The following is a 21,109-nucleotide window of genomic DNA, read 5'->3' on the forward strand; positions in this document are numbered from 1 at the left end:
TTTGTGTCGTTGTGTTCGAGCTGAATGTCCCCTGTATTTAAATGATATCTGTAGTCCACTTAACAGAGTTGGAATAGTTGATTCATATTTGTCCAAATTTTCCAAATAAGCTGTAACTGCTGGTACAAAATTTTCGGGATCATTTTCTAAATGGTCAAAAATTTTTAATGTATGCGCATTCCACTTTGTCCTTAAATCTTGTATTCTTGAGTATTCCTGATTGGGAATTGAGACATTGGAGACTTCATTAGAAACACTGGTGTCTACTACGCCTAAATTGGTATTTAGTTCTGATGTGCCATTATTTATCATAGTCAACTCGTAGTTATTATTTATTTTTTCATTCAATTCATCTCTTAGTAAAGGCAAGAAAGTATTCTTATTAGGTAAAGCTCCTGTAGCTAATTAAAAAAAACGGACCTCATTTTGAGGAATTTGAATTTAGATATGACAGCAGCCTGATGTTTGCAGTGCTTCCCATTAAATCCAATAACACACGTACAAGTGTTAATTGTCATATCCACATTGCAGAATACTTCAGATGTAAAACGTTGTACCTTGTATTGTTGGTTTCCAAGATAGTTAACTGTTTAGGCAAACATCTGTCTTGAACAATTTTGTTCACTCTGTTTAAAAGTATATCCAAAATTCTCTGCGTGTAAAAACTCTCGAAACTTCTACACACAAAATCTGCTAATTGCGGTAAGTTAAACGCCTTCGTTCTCTCTAGAGCAATATCCTTAAACAAACGAAACATTACTTCCGCATAGTTGTAAGTATCTGATCCTCTTATTGTCAAGTCGTCTATAAAATACACACCACTCATCAAGGCGTAAATACATTCTCTCAACATAATTCCTAAATTTTAAATTTTTGCAATTCTCTTCAAAAGATTGTTTGGTAGCATTAAGACTCACTTGCGTGTTTGCCTATACGATATTTCGAAAAAGCTGATAATATTGTTGGTTATAAGGTTTTAAAGTCCCATTTTTTTACGTATTTAGCCAACAAGCTTTCAGCACATGAAATACGCATAACAATATTTTTGAAATAGGAAAATATTTTCGTAGAATTTATCTTTCATTCAGATCATCATCGGTCATTATTACTAATGGCTCCAATTTAACAGTAATAATACTAATTAATGCTTCCACAGCTGCCCCAAAAATATTTGATTTTTGAGTGTTGCTAATAATAGTTGCCAATGGAATACCACCTACCTCCGATTGTGTTACAAAAAAATAGACCTTGTGATCTTGAGTATCGCAGTTTCCAGTGGCATCTACAAATATTATTTCGGACGCGGAATTTTTTGAGCTTTCTGCATTAGTTTTGTACAAATAACGACAGCATATTGATTTTCGACTTGTACTATTTTAAAAATAACCCCTTTTTCTGAGGACAAAATTCTTTCCAGTTTTTGCAACATGTTAGGTCCAGTACGTTTTCCATAAAGTTCTTTAATTTTTTTTCCCATATATTGGACACATCTTTTTTTGTTGGAAACTCTGCGCGATCAAATATTACCTCGTTATATTTAGGACCCAGTTCTGGCATTTTTTCCATATAATAAGTTCCGATATGCTGATGAAGCAGAGTGGCCTTTTTCAAACTAATATTTTTTTGTTTTACCCTACACCTAAAGGTCGCTCTCTAAGAGCTTCTACTACATCGTGTCTATGACTGTGTTTTCCGTTAAAATTTATTGTGCATGGATAATCTTTATCAACCAGTATTTTAGCCTTGGACTTTTCAAAGAAACGGTGAATTATAATTATTAACCTAGCTGGACAATTTAAGTTTCTGGATTTCTCCTTTTTTAGTTTTTTCTGATTTTGAACATCTTGTAGAAAAATGGCAATAGTAGTACCTTTTAAAAATATTTCTACACCTAGCGGTAGATTTAAATGTTTTATTTATGTTCCATGTAGTTTTGCTTGAATCTTGAAATTCTTGAATCCATTTCTGAAATTAAAATATTATGTAAGAATATTTAATAGGAATGATTTGACTTGAAATAATTTTTAAATTCCTATTTTAGTTTTTAAAAATTTATGCCATAACCAAAATTAATAATTTACCTAAACTAGCAAGTTTATTATGTGGGTTTTTTTTATATAACATAATGAAACAGAGCTTAACTTATGTAATTAGAATAATAGAGTAGGTATCATAATGGTATCTTCCTTAAACTATACAGAGTGTTACAAAGGGACCCTATACCTAGACATATAACAAGACAGAAAATTAAGAGCAAATTAAGAGTTTAGATTTACTAGGTCTTAACAGCTTAAAATATTCCTTGTCACCTTGTAAAAAAAATAAACCTCAATACCTAGAATAAAAACATTTTAATATAGGCAAATTTAAATCAGTGAATTTTTTCATGATGTGGTCGAGTGTATTTACTCGCTGACGTAATAAAGATGAGGTTATACTGAATATGACTTGAATGGAAATTTTGACGATGTTGGTCACACCTCAAGCCTATTCAGTAATTTGTCAATAGTTGTCAAAAATCAAAAGGAAATTGATTTTTTTTGTAATTTTTATGAGAAAACCACATATAATTTAAGGCCTTAATTTATAATTTATTAGGACTATGGACAATAAACCCCATTTAATTTCTTAAAATTGTGTTGTTTTAAACTGACAAATTAAATAACCTAAAAAAAATTAAAATTATGTTTCAAAAGTTTGAAAAATATTTACAAAAAGTCATGATTACATTTTCACGTGACGTGATTATTTCTAATTTAAATAATTGTAGTTATGCGTGGTCAAGACCTAATCACCGATTTAAATTCAATACTTAAAAAAAAAATTGTATCACTTTTTTTAATTGCATAATAAGCCCCGAAGTTTTATACTTATACCTATTCGGTCATTATCCTACCCTGTATATTGTAAGACCCTAGCTTGAGTAATTATTTTATTTATTACATACTAAAAATGTACCGCTACATCTGAGAATATTATGAATGATTTAAATTGAATTAAATTCATTATGAGTAATTTTGAAAATTACTTACATATTTTAAAGTTAAAATAATTCACTAAATTATAAAGATATAAGACAGTTGACAACAGCGCATTTCATATTATACACTAAAAAATATGTCTTTCGCTTACTCGGGCAAATCAACAAAGAGCGGAGAGCAAAGAAATAAATTTATTTTTCGCATTTGGTTTACAACTTTAATGTTAAGACGTTCAAAATTAATTTAATAGAGATATAAAACAACATTTCAGCTGATGTAGGTATTTGCCGAACCTATTACTTATTATGGTAAAACGAAAATGTCCTAAATCACATATAATGCATAACCAATTTTATAGATTATATTTCTTACCTCAACGTCTTCTTTTATATAAATTTTTAATTTATAGGAACTATCTTCAACTTTTACATAGTCTATATTTTCGGGTAACTGCATTTTTTAATTCAAGTACAATATCGATACTATATAATAAATTAGTATTAATTGGCTCTCCATAACAAAGTAAAGCCCTCTCTGCAGTCTGCACCTGCTATACTTATAATGTGTTTATTACAATAATCGATAATTCAGATTTTCTAAACAACCGACTATCCAGACGCAGGTCGCCCCGATAATCGGTTGCTTAGGTTTCTCAGGTCGGAATAATTCGAGAATTGCCAAATGAATGGATTGACGGTTATTTAGGAATATGCAAGCCGGGCGCACACCAAAGATGCATGTAGTAAGGCTGTTTCACACCAAGATGACGCTCACGCTTCACTCATACGATGCTCAAGGTACGCTCAAGATTCGTGCGTTTTCACAATATGATCGCTGATTTTTCCTAACGAAGGTGCATGCTAGAAAACTTCATTCGATAAAATGAATTTTTCCGATGAAGAGTTGTTGTTGATCGCCTTGCTGTTGAGATGAAGATGAGCCAAAACCCAAAAGAAAAAGAAAATGGGTACATCCCTCCTTGCAGTGCAGATCCACGCAAGGGGAATTTCATACACTATATCCGCAATTAGTTGATGACGAAACTAAGTTCTTCCAGTATTTTAGGATGTCAAGTGACGATTCGAAAGCAACATTTCGAATCGTCAAAGAGCGATTCGAAATGTTGCTTTCAATAATTGGTGGTAACCTCAAGAAACAGGATACTAAATTTCGGGAGGCAATCTCACCAAGAGAGAAACTAGCAGTTTGTTTAAGGTAAGTAGATATATTTTTCAATTTTTTTAATAAAAAAAAATAGGTTTTAATATTTAAAGCAGAGACATTTTGTAAATGCAATACTCGGCCATTTTCAATTTAAACCTTCCATCATTTAAATGAAAAATAAACATGACCGTATTTTCAGTTAAAAATGTCCTTTATTTTTAATATTTTACCAAAAGTTCTATATTATAATGAAATATATAAGAAAAAATTAATATTGTTTAGGAGAAAACTGTGAAAAGTAAGTGGAGCAACCAGAATTTGATGAACCAGGGTCGGGTGAAGTGATTGGGGTACTTAAAGATTGCTTGAATTTTCCAAATACACCAAGTCTGTTCCAGTTGTTGTATTTTGTACCTGAATACTATCAGAGCCATGCTGAGGTAAAGAGTGCCGAGATTGTGGCATTGGCATCAAAAATTTGGCCTCCATCTGCGATACTGCATTAAATATTTGGCCCCTTATTTGATGCTGATCTATAGGAGAGCAGGTTTTCACAGTTTTCAACATTGATTTAAAAAAGAGATCCAAGGAATCCTTTTGTGGCGTTTTGTCCACACTCTCTTTTTTTCAATTAAATATTTCATTACGGTTGAGGAATCTGTCTCTTGTGGGTTCTTAGATCTAATAAATCTTGGTTTAGATTGTCTGTGGTCCAGAGATCGCTTGGAAGATCCAGGTATTGGTTGAGATTCCATACTTTACGCTGATTGTTTTTCCAGTTCTCCCTTTTGAGTACTGTCTGTCTTTTCTTCAACGTTTTTTTCTTGTTCCTCCAAATCTACTGATGACAATCGCTCTTTGTCCTTCATGTAGGGCTCCAAAAATGACATAATATCTTCAAATTTCCATTTTCGATACTTCACAGCTACTTGGCCACTTACAGTAGTATATTTGACGGACCTTGCGATGCTGACTTCGCAAACTCATCCATCTCTGCTTGCATTCATCGGCTAAAAAAAAGCATGCTTTAGAATATAGGTTAAACACAAACAGCCATATTCGTGCTTTTAAAACCTTTCATTGTCTTAGTCAATCTTTGTTTGGCATGTAAAGAAAAATTGAAAACCAGATTTTTAGAAGCGCTTTTAATTAAAAGAGGTGTAAAAACGGTTGCTGAATATGTCCGTTTGTTTTTCTATTTTTGTTTACCTGTCAAATAAAGACAAATTGATTTTAAAAGCGCTTTTTAGCTAAAAGAGGTTTAATAGAGATTGAAGATGCCGAATACGGCTGTAAAACTTTTTAATTTCTAATGTTTTATGCTCTTTAAATATTATACGGGTTACTTAGAAAAATAAAATATGTTTTTATTTCCAGGTTTTTGGACAGTGGTGATTCATTCAGGCCAATAGCGTTCAGTTATCGCCTGGGAACTTCTGCAGTACAACAAACAGTCCATGAAGTTTGCGATGTTATTATAAAAATTATGATGAAGAAGGTTATATCAATAGCAACCAAACAAGAATGGGAAAAAATTGTCCAAGAATTTTGGCAACAATGGCAGTTTCCCAATTGTATAGGAGCTTTGGATGGCAAGCATGTTGTTATCGAAGCTCCCCACAATTCGTGTTCCCTTTACTTCAATTATAAGAAGTCTTTTTCAATAGTTTTATTGGCACTTGTCGATGCGAATTATAGATTTATCGTTGTCGATGTCGGATCTTAAGCGGGGTTTCCACATGCAGGGATTACTGGCGCCATTCGACTGACGCCAGTTTTATTGCATGTGGAAACCTGTAATATCGACTGGCGCAAGTTTAGTGGCGCCACTAAACCATGCGCCAGTAAAGTTCAATGCTCGTGTACTTTTTGGTGCCAGTATTTTTTGAAAATTAAAATAACTTTTTAGTATAAACATATATCACTTACATAGTATATATTTGTTGGTCTCTTATAATACTAACAACATATCTTGGAACTATAATAATAATAAAAACTTAATTCAAGGACAGATGTTGTTTTCATTTTCAACTCTTTGAAAATGAAAACAACTTATAAAGAGTTTATTTTGTTTTGTAGATGGATATATTGTTTCTTTCGATAATACTCTGCTATAGAATTTTTAATTAATTTTAAAAATTAATATTTAAATTATAGTTTAAATAATTTTAAAATCTGTTTAATTTTTCTTTAGGAAACACATACAAGTACCTATTAAATAAGGATAATTCATCCTCTATTGAATCTGTGTTAATAAAATGAGGATATTATTAACCTAATAAGAATGCATTTAGATGTATGATGAGAAAATATCACAAACATTTTGACAACCTTTTCTAATCTGTTTAAAGTTAGGGTAGTTCAGGGCTAACAAAATTCTTTTAAACATTTTTAGATTAATTCTAATTTATATAATTTCCTTTATAATAAATTATTGTAATTATATATATCATTTTAAGTAATTTTTTTTCAGGAAAATTAAATAATAAATATATTTAAGAAAAACATTGATTTATTTCTATTTGTCCAATATTGGTGATATGTCGTACACTATTGTTAGTATACACTGTCGTAGATTATTGCAGTAAATTAACTCATTTAGATATGTAAAATAAAGCTGAAAAGTTTTATTTTTCTTTAGATCAATATCTGATGCTAACACCTAATCAAAAAGGCCCTTTTCTCTATAAGTAACCTTTTTGAGTAGGCGTTTGCTTTAGATATTAGGATTAAATGATAAGATTGTCAGATTAAATGAAATTTGATTTCCCGCCTTAATTTGGCCACGCCTTTCACCATTTTGATTGGTCCAATTAGGCACGTCAAACTGTCAAGTTAGTTACAACAGTTTCCGTTGCCAAGTGAGAGGACGTTAGCTGATTTGTCAGAAGAATTTCTATCAGTTTGTATGCAACCACCACTTCTCTATATATTTGTGTTCTATGCTCTGATGTTTAATGAGAGTATTGTATGAATATTATAATATTTCTTTGTTTTTTAATTTACGATTTGTTAAAATTTGTGGAGTTACATGGTTGTTTATTTCTTTTTTGATATAATTAAATAGTTTTTATTTCCTTGGTAATTCCTATAGTTATTTTAGTGTTGTTATTGTTTTTTTTGTTTATTAATATGGCTTTCTGGAGACCTTTTGAGGTAGCCGATACAATATCGATAAGTAGTGTAGCTAGTGAGGAATCCAGCGAGTTTGGACATAAAGACTTACATATTCAGTGCCAAAGAGTAATCTTAAATATTTTTAATTGCCTTAGACAAGAAAGTCCGGATATGTCAAAAAATGCCATAATTAAACGTATTCATAAATTAACTTTAATTCCGTCGTCGACAATTTATCGCGTTTTAAAAATGGGAGATGTTACAGACCATTCTGTGAAAAGAAAAAGAGTCAGCCAAAAACTTAGAAGAGTTGATGAAGCTACCAAAGACGTTATCCGGCGTATAGTATACGACTTTTATAAGGCTAACTTGGTTCCAACATTGGAAATGATTAGAGAAAAACTTGTCGAGTACCCTGATTATGACTATAGGTGCTTAGCAACACTCCGGTGTATCTTAAGAGAGTGCGGGTTTAAATACCAAAAACTAAATAATAAAATGGTTATTATGGAATTGCGGCTCATTGTTGAACTTCGGCAAGAATATTTACGTAGTATTTAGTTGTATTGGGACCTAAATAAACATTATTTATATAGATGAAACTTGGTTTGGTACGCATGACGTAGTTAAGTACGGTTGGGTTGATAGTTCAACAAATTGTGTTTTGAATACGCCATGTTCCAGAGGAAAGCGAATCATTATACTTCATGCTGGCAGTACAGAAGGATTTTAAAAAAATGCTTTACTTTTATCTGCTAAAAATATTTCTGAATCATCGGCTGATTACCACGAAGACATGACTGCGGCATTATTTGAAAAGTGGTTCTCTGAGCAGCTCCTACCAAACATTCCTCCAAACTCAGTAATCGTTATGGACAATGCATCTTACCATTCCAGGATATTAAATAAAATACCAAACAACTGCTCTAAAAAAACAAGATATCATAACTTTTATGAAAATTAAGAACATTCCAGGCGCTAACAAAATCCCCTTAAAAAAGGAGTTGCTTAATACCATTAAAGGTTATAACTTTAAAAATCATTATGTTATTGATAACATTGCTAAGAATAATGGACACACCGTTTTAAGGTTGCCTCCATATTATTGTATTTTTAACCCCATTGAACTAGTATGGGGCACATTAAAAAAACAACTCCGAAAGTGCAACAGTTCACCAACATTAAGTGCGGTAGTTATTGAAAATATCCGCAAAATTGTGTCAGAATTCGAAACTAATATAGATGGAAAAATTGTGTTGAGCACGTAATTAAAACTGAAAGAGAGTATACCGTTTTGCCACCCATACCCCAAATAATAATTCAGCCTGGCTTTGATGATTCTACTTCCGAGGATAGTCTATCAGAAGGCTAGTTAAGCATTGGTGAGTACTTTGCAATAATATAAATAAGTGTTTGAGTGAATAATCCTAGTCGACTTTACTGCGTTATAAAAATGTACCTAAGTACGCAACATAAAAATAAGTTCTCATCTCAAAAATAACCAGATCAACGAAATAATAGTCAGTAAAACTCTAACTTTAACTTAAAATTTGTTATTTTATTTTATTATTCATCAAGAGATTTTTATAAATAACTGCATGCCTCTGACGGCGCGGCGGCAGAATCCTTTATGGTTTTTATGGGTCTTTAAGTTTTTGCTTCTTCAAGTGAGGTTAAAACTACTATACTAACTTGTAATTACAAGATAATTTACTTTTAGTAAATACTACACATTCATAATATTTATTGACTTGGCCCCTATTATAGATTGTATTGTAATGGTCAATATGAAAAAAGTTTAAATTTTCAATATAGTGTGTTTCAGTTAAAACAATAACATAAAAATCCACCGAGACCTGATCCAACAGACACCGCAACTTATCAAAATTCTGGTGAATACTACGAATATTTAAATGAATTAATTTAAGGGAATTTTGAGGACTAACTTTTCAGGAAATAAGACAATATTTTTGTTATCATAATTGGGTGCCACAATTGGCTCACTTTGATAATCTCGAATATATGCGTCCATTTGGAATCCTAATATTAAACGTAAAATGTAAGATTATGGCCAAGTACATATAATAGAATAAAATAAATTATTACCAGATTTTTAAAAACCTAAAAAATATGACACATAGGGTATAAATAAAATCAAAATTAGACAGCATAATATGGGATAAAAAATAAAATCTAAAACTACAAATTACGTGCCTAAAATTTAAATCAGTAAGATTCACCAATTATTAAAAATCTATCTAAACTAATAAACCGGCGGCAAAGCTCTCAAAAGTCGTCGTTTTAGGACTAAACCCAATATTACGGTATAACCGTTGATGGAGAATATAGGCCCAAATATTCAATCAACGGTATAACTTATTGAGACTATAACCGTTTGATATATTGGGTCATTTTACATATTTGACATTAACTTGTCAAATCTTGCAAACTACTTGACGTGTGCAATTTTTTTTAAATTATTATAAAGAGCTTAGAACATTGAAAGGCCTTTCAATGTTCTAAGATAAAGACATTACGTAAGCGCTAATATCTAGCCAAAATGATTTCCAAGTTTTTTTATTTTTGATAATAAAAAATAATAATAATTAATATAGATTGTATTTTTGGTATTGAATTTTTCAACAAGGGAGAAACTTTTTTATTTAAAGGAATTTTGACACAAAATCTGCGAAGGAAATGTACATAACATTACAAGGAAATTAAAAAAAAAAAATGCCTTTTAGGTGCAACCGATTACCAGATATCGATCCAACAAGTGCCGACCATCATTGTTTTGTGTAGCAGGGCGGCGAGCTGGGCATATTTTATATAAAGACAAAATGAATTCATTGGAAATAATTATGGAAAAGGGACACGCCACATCTTCGACAAACAAAAAACGATTTATTCCAATTCACTTTATAGCTAATCATTTTGAAAAAGCAGTATGTGATGAATCACTAGCTTTTCATGCACTCCACAGGCTGCGATACAACTAATTCTTTTTTTAAAATTGGAAAAAAATCTGCATGGCAAATATATTCTCGATATCACAAAATTTTGGATTTGCGATATTTTGGCAAAAATACTATAGATGAAAGTGTAAACATTGCGAGAATTTTTTTTTGTATCTACCGCAATGAAAAATGTACAGATTTAAATGAAGTTAGGCTTAGGTTGCCAAAGGAAACTACAAAATCAGTCAAAGAAATTCCTTCCACTGAAAAAAGGTAGATATTCATATGTACCTACTTTTAATTAGTTTTTTAACATGATGAGTTGGTATCTTAAAAGATGTTTTATTTTTATTCTTTTTATGTTTCAGGTGTTTTTATCAAGTATATTCCTGGGTCAAAAGTGACATCGCTATGATCGAAAAGTTAGATCCACGAAGTTATGGTTAGATGTATGAAAATGATATTTTAGTGCCCCAGTATTCTACTAATGATCCAATACCCCAAGGACTACGGAAAATTAGAAGTCTTTTTTGTAATGAAAAAAACTGCAATAGCAATGAGTATGCGTGCAAAAATGAGGGCGTGCATTGCTCTCTTGAATGCAAATGCAAGATGGAATGCAAAAATATAACAAAAATCATAGATATAGAAGATGATATAAAAGACAAGATAATTTAATAAAATGTTTTATGTTGTTTATAACTACGCTATTATGTTACTTTTGGAATATTTTTTTGGTACCTACTAAATAGAAAGTGCAATATTTTATTATTTAGTTTCCCTTAGCAAGGTGTGTCCCAAAAATGCCTTTTTGTTTTATTTTCATTTAAAATTGGAACTAAAAAAAATTTAATTAGCAATAAATACCCTTTCCATTTTTGGAGCAGCAGTAAATGCTGCATAGGCGACCACTGCGCGGTAATCGAATTTTGCGCTGCAAGTTTGAACGTTCCTTTCTCGTAAAGTATCATAAATAGAGAACTCTAGTTTTTTTTTTAACTTTCCTGCAGTTTTTTGTGCAACTTCCTCGCAAACCTTATATTGATAATGTTTGAAATAAAAAAGTTTCTGGATTGCTGAAAAATTTGGTTCAAAATTTTCAAACATTTTCAACTTAATATTTTTTCAGGAAAAAAATAAACAACTTTTGTAAGTATTTTATGATAGTTGGCAGCGCTTATGTATGCCCTTTAATATAAAAAAAAAATTTAGAAGGATATATCAAATACCTTCGGCGATATTTTTCTACTATAACTATGGTCTCGACCAACTGCGAACGTCGGCATATTAACATATTTTGTGTAAAAAGACATGCTTAATCGACTAGTATTAGTGACAATTGGTTATACTTTAATATTGGGTTAGTGCACGCAAAAGTCGGCTTGCCGCTGGCCTATGTGTACTATTCTATAAAATTATATAAGGGACTTAATATGATTATACAGATAGTTTTTGTTCTCTTAATTGGTAGCGAGTTACTTTTGTTTTTAGGGTTTTTTTCTTGAATTTCAGAATTTGTTGGCTATTTTCGTTTCTGATTTGAACTATATTATAGAATCCTCAGGTTTTCCATCAACTATTAGGGATTGGCTAGCAGTACTTTTCTCTTACTTAATAATTTGACTTTTTAATGATTAAATAAGATTAGATTGCGTCGTTATTACTAATTCTTTTACACGAATTAAGTTATATTTTACCTCACATAACTTGCTTATACCAAAGTTTACTGAATAAAATACAAGTTGCTTCACTCGGCTCCACGCGCCGAATTACCTATTCACCGCCCCTCACTTCATTTGCCGGGCGACGCTCCTACAATCGAATCTGTTGGGTTACACCACCGGTATAAAGGTTGAATGTGGCGGGGCGGAATAGTCTGCCACCCAAGATGGCCGATTGATTCTGATTGTCTAATTTTTGACGTACATCAAATATGACAATGGTGACATTTTAACTGTCGTATTTGACGATTGTCTTTTTTAGGTTTTCTTTGGGTGGAAAACAAGCCAAGCCTCATGATTTTCTTCCAATTTAAAGTTTTTAAGTAATTTTAAAGCTTTTTGTAGTTTTTTTGAGTTCTGGGTTGATACATTATTTTACAAACGTGCCAACATCGAATCATCGTGCAACTACATAGAGCAGGAGAGGTAAATTTCAATTATGACATACCTAAATGTTTTCTAATAATGTTTAGGTGTATCTTGGATGTATTATCATTTTCCAGGATATAATTATAGATTTAATCCTATTTTGGACATATCTATGTCACTGTTCTCAATTTAACTTTTTTTTTACAATTCAGTTTTAATTCTTGAACCTTCACTGGGAAAATATGAAGTATTTCCTTTTCCTTGTCTTCATCTAGATTAAGATATTCATACAAATATTCTTTATTCACTAGTTTATATATGAGGAATTGCCCAGACAGTCACAGAAATCATAAATTTTTTTAATTGCCATTGAATCCATCCTTACAAAAATCTTGTCTGTCATGTAAGTCCGACTAAAAATGTTTGCTCCAAATGCTTTTCTGGTTCTTAAGTAGAAATGATATTCACATGGAGTACAATACCTATTTGTTCAATTTAACGAAAACAGATTGACATATACTTCTCAAAAACTGATTTCTCTAATCGACTTAATCCACCTTAAGTTTCTACACATTTATGGATGGATAGCCATGGTCATTTAGTCAATTTAGAGAAAAAGTTTTGGTTGGTTTATAAATATTTAAAGTATAAAATCAAAAGCCAACTTCAAAACCACAATAACAATCTTTAAGTGTTGGTCATTCTAAAAAACAGAAAAATATTTGACAATCTAAAATGCCTTTAAAAAAACAAAAATCCTGAATATCTTCATTTAATACTCATGATCCTACACCTACACAATCAGAATAATTTTGTTTTTTAACTTTTTAGCTAAGATTTTAGTATGTAATATCTTATTTTTTAAAATACCTAAATTACCTGAGACATTTTAATAGTAAATGCTATGCTTTTTACAGTCCTATTTTATTTTTACTGACCCATAATTAAATTCATATTATTAGCTTAAAGTAAAATTATGGACTAATATCAAATCCTTTATGGTATTATTTAGAACCTTAATAATTGTAATCATATAACTAATGTGATAATCAATACTTACTAATAATGAAAACTTATGTATTTTGGATCATTAGGATGAAATACTTTTAGGAGATTTAATTTTAACCCGATAGAATATATAATATTGTATACACAATACACTGTCTTAATCTGTTTTCTTATGTTTCATGTTGCATACTTACTGGAGACAACCCCACTGACTTGTGACATCTTTACCCGATTGTGACTAATCAAAAGTTATATTTTGTTTTTATTTGCTTATACTAAAAAAATAAAATGGAAAAAACATGCATATTAACTCGTACATATGTATTTGTGTTATATCTAGTCATTATTAATTAACTTATTTACAATGAAAAGCCAGATTTATTTCAAGAGATAGGTTCAGTTTCTGTCTTTATAAGAGCTTATATTTTGTTTTCCTTGTGGATATATTTTATTTTATTGCAATTGTATAGATGGTTAAAAAATATATATGTTTAATTTTTTATTTAGGTATGTTTGTTACATATTTCTTATCATGTTTTATACTTATGGAAACAAAAAAAAGCAGGTAATGTTTTTTCAGTTAAAATATGCTTTATACCTGCAACAATTATATTTTTTACATAAAAGGTGTTATTAATACCATACTTACAGTTTGCAGTATTTCATTTAGAATATATTGTAACTTTTTTATGCATTTTAAAATCCTTGGTTAAATTTATTTTAATTCATCTTAAAATAAAACATTTAAAAGACAATTTAGCTTTGTTTTTTTTTATTTAAAATTTAGTCCCATATCTATCGGGCCAATTTATAATTCTTGGTAAGTATCTATAGCTAAATATCTTAAATAAGCAATGTCTTGAGAACCAAATTTAAATTAAATAATATTTTAGTTGATGTGTTAATTCTTCATAAAAAGTGATGAGGGATGTCTGAGATGCAATATTTTTATTTTTTCTCAACATTTAAAATTAACGATTTTAACTAAATGTGGGTATTTCTAAAATAAAAGTATATTGTTTTTTTTTAATTAAAATAGAATTCTATTTAAATATATCTCTTCACTCGTCAGTTAGCGCATCAACTTTGTAATGCAACTGCAAATTACTTGAAATTTAAATACCAGGCAATAGATCAAGCTTAAATTTCCCGCCACACGCCACCCAAGATGGATGCTCCCGTCTGTGTCAACAACGTCAATAAAGCTGTCAACAGAATTTCTGTCTGTTCATTAGGCAACACACATTTCTCTATATTTGTGTTCTGTGGGTTACACAGTGAGTAGAGTTTAAATCGTTTTGATGTGCGAGCGTTTTATTACTAGTTGTACCGGGTGGACTCAGTGGACTGGCAAATTATTATAATCTATTATATTAAAATGTCGATTTATTGTTCGGTAGACAGTTGTTTTACAAAGCGTGGAAGTGGTTTAATGTTTTTTAGATGTCCGAAAAATGAAAATATATATTTATATATATACTAAAATAACAAATAAGAAATAAGGGTAACTAATTACATGACAGGTTATAGTAAGTACCTCTCTGTCTTGAGAGGGTGTGTTGTGACCAAAATAACGTGCGCAGTTTCGTTTTCACATAAAATAAAATATGAAAGTTGGATTTTGGTCAACTTCTCATTTTATTCTTATATTATTTTTCTATAGAAATGCGTTATGGAACTTTTGTACATTTAACTCTTATTTTATTTTTATTTTATTTCTTATTTTACTTTATTTGTCTGTATAAATCCAGCTTAAGAGACTGCTTTGTTTACGTGTTAAAATAGCAAAATATATTTTCCTCTCAATCTTTTGTCCTTCTTTTACAATATTGCACATTTGCCAGAGCTATTTAGAAACGTATCATCCATTTTTTCTTTAAGAGACCAAATGAAAACAAAACAAAGGTAAAAACACAAAGTCACGGTCTCATCAAATCCATATAATTTTTTAAAAGCTGTTAGTGTTAGTTTTAATGTGATCTGTGTAGGTCTAGGCCTGATGATGCTCCGATAGGAGCGAAACACGTGTAGCTTTTAAAAAATTATATGGATTTGATGAGACCGTGACATTGTGTTTTTACCTTTGTTTTGTCAACTATTTATCCGCTTTTTAAGTATTAAAAAATGTAATACCTTTTAAAGGTTATTGAGAAGGTATTTAAAGGTATTTGAAGGTTATTTAAAGGTATTTGAGTCGGAAACATAACTGAGCTTATAATGAAAAAAAACTAATCGAAAATTAATAAAATTCATAGAAAAATGGACTTAATTTAAAAGCAAAAATATTAATAAAAGCAGCAGTCCAAACAAAAATATCTTGGAGCATTAAAAAATTTAGTCACTTCGGCAACGTTGCGCTACAGTCTTACGCACGTTTTACTATTTTTCGGGTTCTGTCAAAAATTATGAATGAATGAATCTCGAGCGATGTTGCCAAGGAATTAAAACAAATAAGCGCTTTCAATTATTGAGTCTAAGGGCGTATTTTGTGTTTAGAGTGTGTTTTATCAGTTTTTTGTTGTTTTCGTAGTTTTTTGGAGAAAATTAATACCAAAATAAACGATCATGGTGCATTCTTGTGTAGAAAGTAGAGAGTAGAGCATTAAAATCCAAATTTCATCGGTAAGTTTATTTGTTTACGTTTAAACAGCAAAAGACTTTTGTATTTTTACCACCAGCGTCGTCACATGAAAAATATTAAGGTTAAATTATTATGTAATGACAGTTTTCGCCTCTATTTAAAATTGCACAAGAGCGACGAAAACAACACGTATAGATATAGAAAATTATTTGTAGGTACAGTACACAATCCTAACCCAATTTGTAAGGGAGGGAAATGAAAATTACAAATTTGTCGATTATTATAATATTATTTACACTAGTGCGTAAGCTCAACCCCACTGGCAACAAACCAAACAAAAATTAATTGAAAATATGCATTTTTGCCAAGGGGTACTAACAACACTTTCTCCATCCTTTTCTCTCTCACTACTTATTTTAAAACAATAAAATTCCACATTATTGGGCTGGTTATGAATGAAACATTACGTTTATTACTTATAATGTCTTTGGTAATGCTATTATTAGTCTGACAAAATAACAAAAACGTCAAAAAGTGTAGTAATCAATCATTTAAAATTCAAACATGTCATTACTTAGTAGTTATGTCTATCTTTAGTTGTTAAGTTTAGTAACAGTAATATATAAATTTTTCCACACAAACTTTTGACTTTAATTTAAAAATAAATCCTAATGAAACCAGTCGAACCAAAACAACCCTTAATAAGATACCTAAGTACCTAATTATTAACAAAAAAAATTTAAACATTTAGTTCTTGAATTAGGTAAACTTTGATAATGTAAAATTTATTTAGTTTGGTGGTTATAAAAACAAATAATTTATAGTATTATCAATTTACATATTTTTCCCAAGTAGGTACATTAAATAATAATTTTATTCCAGATAATAAAGGTATTATAAAATCATGCTCCGTCTTCCCCTACAGTTCGAATTAGACGAAACTCGTAAAATAATAGCTATCTTTTACCAGTATTCCCCTTTACATTTTTTGCTAGTTCCCCGTCGGCGAGGAGCTCGGCGGCCTGCCTTTGAGATCGAAAGATAAAAGGTTTTTCGCCGAGTGAAGCAACTTGTATTTTATTCAGTAAACTTTGCTTATACAGAACATCCCAAAAGTTATGTCTAAATTCGTTTAAAATTCAGGGGTGTGTTCGAAAAAAAAAACGCTCGGACCCGTCGATTTTTATTTTAAGTTGCGCATTTTTGTACGTGAAGTTTGTATATACAGGGTTGCTCAAAAATAAATTACGACCATCAACTTTATTTTTTCAAATGAAAGCACCTTTTATTTATTTCATCTTTGAATTTCGCGTGGAATTCTACGTATGTTTCATGTATCATGTCCTATACCTAAAGTCAACAGTTATCGAAAAAAGGCGATTCATGTAACAAATAAAAAAAGAACAATAATTAATAGGCCAGTAAACTATATATAACCCGGAACAAATTTGGGATAAGCTGAAATTGTAAGGATGCCTTCTGTAGGTTGTCGACAATGTTTCCTAAGAAATCGCACTAATGGGCCGTACTCGCCCAATAGGCCTTTAAACTAAAAAAAACGTGCTTTTTTATTATTTTTCAAAAATATCTAAAACACTATTTAAATTTTTTTTTTAAATCTACAAGAAAAAAAATTATTGCCAATAAAAATTCCTTCAAAATTGCTTTATTGTTTTTTAAAATCGGCCTAAAAACAAAAAAGTTATGGGCTTATAAAAATTGGGCCTATTGGGCTTGGATTCTATTAAACTGCTTTTGGTAAATTCGATTTTATTAACGCTGACGCAAATTAATTGGATGTTTTTTATAACAAAAATATGGTAGTTGTCATAAAACACCAGTGTGGAAAATTGTATACAAATCACTAGGTATGATTTAATATTTTAGGTAAAGCGTTAGACGCAAAAATAGGTAAATAATACTATGCTAAAATGTGCTGCTACTTACTCGTTTAATAATAATCTCAAATATTATTTTAAAAAAAAACAGAAACATACTATAAAACTAAAGTCTGTATGGCATGGTACCTAAATGACACTTTTTAAAGAGTTAGGCCAGTTGTATTTATTATTAAATTTGATACCAAACACAGTAATCGTGTCATACAGTCATAAACAAAAAGTATACTTACTTTACTAAAACAAATTTTAATAAAAGAAAAAGAAATTATTCTATACATTCATAATTTTCAACAAAAGACACATTTTGCATTGCGAAGGTATTTGTATAGTTGCATTGTAACAATACTGTCCAATGCAAATTGTACAGCTTGATGAACATTTAATTCCTACCTTTTTGCAGGTACACGTTTTGGAGCATACTGACTTGCATCCACAAAATAATAATTTTATAATAAAATGTCCGATGTCCTTACTGTTTCATTGTGGGTCTAAGTAACCGTCCTTTTCCATCCAACCCCACTCTCTTGGATCTAAATTATTTCCCAACCATGACTGCACCTGAAGGTAAACCCTTTTAAGATGTAATTGAGCAGCTTCAGTTGTCGGGGGTAAAGAAGCTAGCTCAAAGTTACTACACAGTTTTTGGCGTGCAATTACCTGATTGTATTTTACATAACTAAATGAGTTTAAATTTTGGCTTCTACTGCCGTACCATTTTAGAATAAAATTTTCTCCTAATTTTAATAAAGTGGCAATATCACTGAATACCCTTTTAAATTGAAGTAAACCTTCGGAAAGTTTTTCATTTTTAGACAAAACAATTAAATCACTTTTTTGCCCTTTTTAAAGAATGCCGATGTGGTATCGCAACCCGACATTGCATGAACAAATAATATGTTTTTAACTATTGCAGGATCTAAATTCGATTTTAATGTATGTATATTTGTTATTTTGTCCATTTCGCCTGCAACACCTGGTCTAAAAAAATGCAGATTTTGTGTTTGAAGTAGAGTAATAATTAGGTATCATGTGTTTTTTTTACAAAATGGTTCAATTTTTAGATATAATTGCAGCTCAAGCCGTAATGGCCTAATATTTAAAGGCCCATAAGTTCTTTATTTTTAAGGCGATTTTGAAAAACAAAAAGCGGTTTTGTAGTTATTCTTATTTGCAACAAATTTCCTCTCTTATAAAATTTTTAAATAGTTTATAATTTTTGAGATATTTTCAAAGAAATTAAAAAAAAAATATTTTTTAGTTTAAAGTCTGATTGGGCGAGTACGACCCATGCGATTTAGTGCGATTTTTAAGGAAAAACTGTCGACCATCTAAAGAGGTATCCTGAAAGTTTCAGCTTGTCCCAAATTTGTTCCGCGTTACCTCATGTAAACACCTTAGTTTTATTGGCCTATAAGTTTAATGTTCAAAATGGTTGCCATTCACGGCTTGACAATATCCAAGGTGATCAATAAAGTCTCGTAGCACATTTTCAATCATTTCCGGAGTTATGGCGCGCACTTCTCTGCGATTTCTCTCTTTCAAGACGTCTAGATTATTTGGCCTATTAACAAATACCTTCGACTTGAGGTATCCCCACAAAAAAAAAGTCCATTGGTGTTAGGTCAGGTGACCTAGCAGGCCATTCGATGGGTCCTCCTTCCTATCCACCGATTGGGAAAGATTTCATCCAAAAATGTACGCACAGTGGCAGCATAGTGCGGAGGAGCGCCATCTTGCTGGAAAATTAGTGCTTCGCTAGTCTGGGTCCAATGGATTTGGAAATAAAGCTAGTAATGCTGGAACTAATTCAAATTGGAGAAAATCGAGATACACTTGTCCCGTTAAAGTCTGTTCAAAGAAAAAGGGACCTATTACTCTTCCGTGCACTATTCCACACCACACATTTAGTTTTTGAGGGTACTGGGTGTTTACCTTCATCATCCAATGCGGATTTTCTGTTGCCCAATATCGACAATTTTGTCTGTTCACACTACCATTCAAACAGAATGTGGCTTTATCGGAAAAAATAATATTTGTTACTAAACTATTATTTAGATTGTACATGTTTTGTAAGCGTTGACAAAACTCATTTCGCCTATCGAAATCGTCATCAAATAACTCTTGCACAGGAATAACTTTGTAGGGGTGATATTTGTGCTTTTTAACTACTCGGTGAACTATAGATTTCGCCATGTGTAAACTTGCCCCAATCTGCGACAGAGGAGTGCATGGATTTTCTTCCAAAGAAAGCAAAGCGTCAAGTTGTTCATTTTTATCTCGAGCAGGACGATCAGATTTCGGCAGATCTCTAACATCACCGAATTCTCTAAATTTAGCCTCTATTCTACTCACCACCTTTTGACATATCGGAGGACGATCAGGATGGATTTCATTGAATAATTGAGCAGCTTTTCTTTGAGTACGCATTCTATCACCAAACCCAACCATGCACAGAATTTCTATTTTTGCTCGTTCCGTTAACTTTACCATTGTGAAAACCGTAACTTTGCTCGTACGCTCCACACTTGACAAGATCTGTTTAGCATACAACTGTCATACAGTTTCTATGAAAATACACGGTCACCAGCCAACAATAAAAAAACGCGAATGAATAGAATTTTGCTCTGTATAAAAATTCTCAGAAATAAGGTGACTTGTAAGGTGAACTTCAATAATAATGTTTGGTCGTCTTTTTTTCGATAACTGTTGACTTTAGATATAGGACATGATGCATGAAACATACGTAGAATTCCACGCGAAATTCAAAAATCAAATAAAAAAAGGTGCTTTCATTTGAAAAAATTAAGTTGATGGTCGTAATTTATTTTTGAGCAACCCTGTATATACAAACTTCACGTACAAAAATGCGCAACATGTAATAAAAATCGACGGGTCCGAGCGTTTTTTTTTTGAACACTCCCCTGAATTTTAAATGAATTTAGACATAACTTTTGGGATGCACTGTATAATGAATCTGAAGTTCTAGGATTTTATTTGTTCCAGTTTCAAAAAATGGCTTCTATGCTGCTGTTTCACGACTTATCAAGCTCGACAGTATCACCCACACACAAGAATATTTAAACGTAGAACATTGAAAGACATTGAAAACCTTTCAAGGTTTTAAGGATTTAAATGATATAAACAGCAAAGAGTGATAATGAAAAGAGAGAACACCAAGTAGATTACTAGTATAAGTTCTTCTTTCTCGTCACCTTCTCTTTTTATTGTTCTTTAGTCCTTTAATGTAGACCTTTAAATGTAATTCTAGCAAAGTCACTTGATACTTTTAATTGTCTAAAGTGATGTGACG

Source organism: Anthonomus grandis, chromosome 10, assembly GCF_022605725.1.
Source record: "Anthonomus grandis grandis chromosome 10, icAntGran1.3, whole genome shotgun sequence".
In the NCBI taxonomy this organism is placed as follows: Eukaryota; Metazoa; Arthropoda; class Insecta; order Coleoptera; family Curculionidae; genus Anthonomus; species Anthonomus grandis.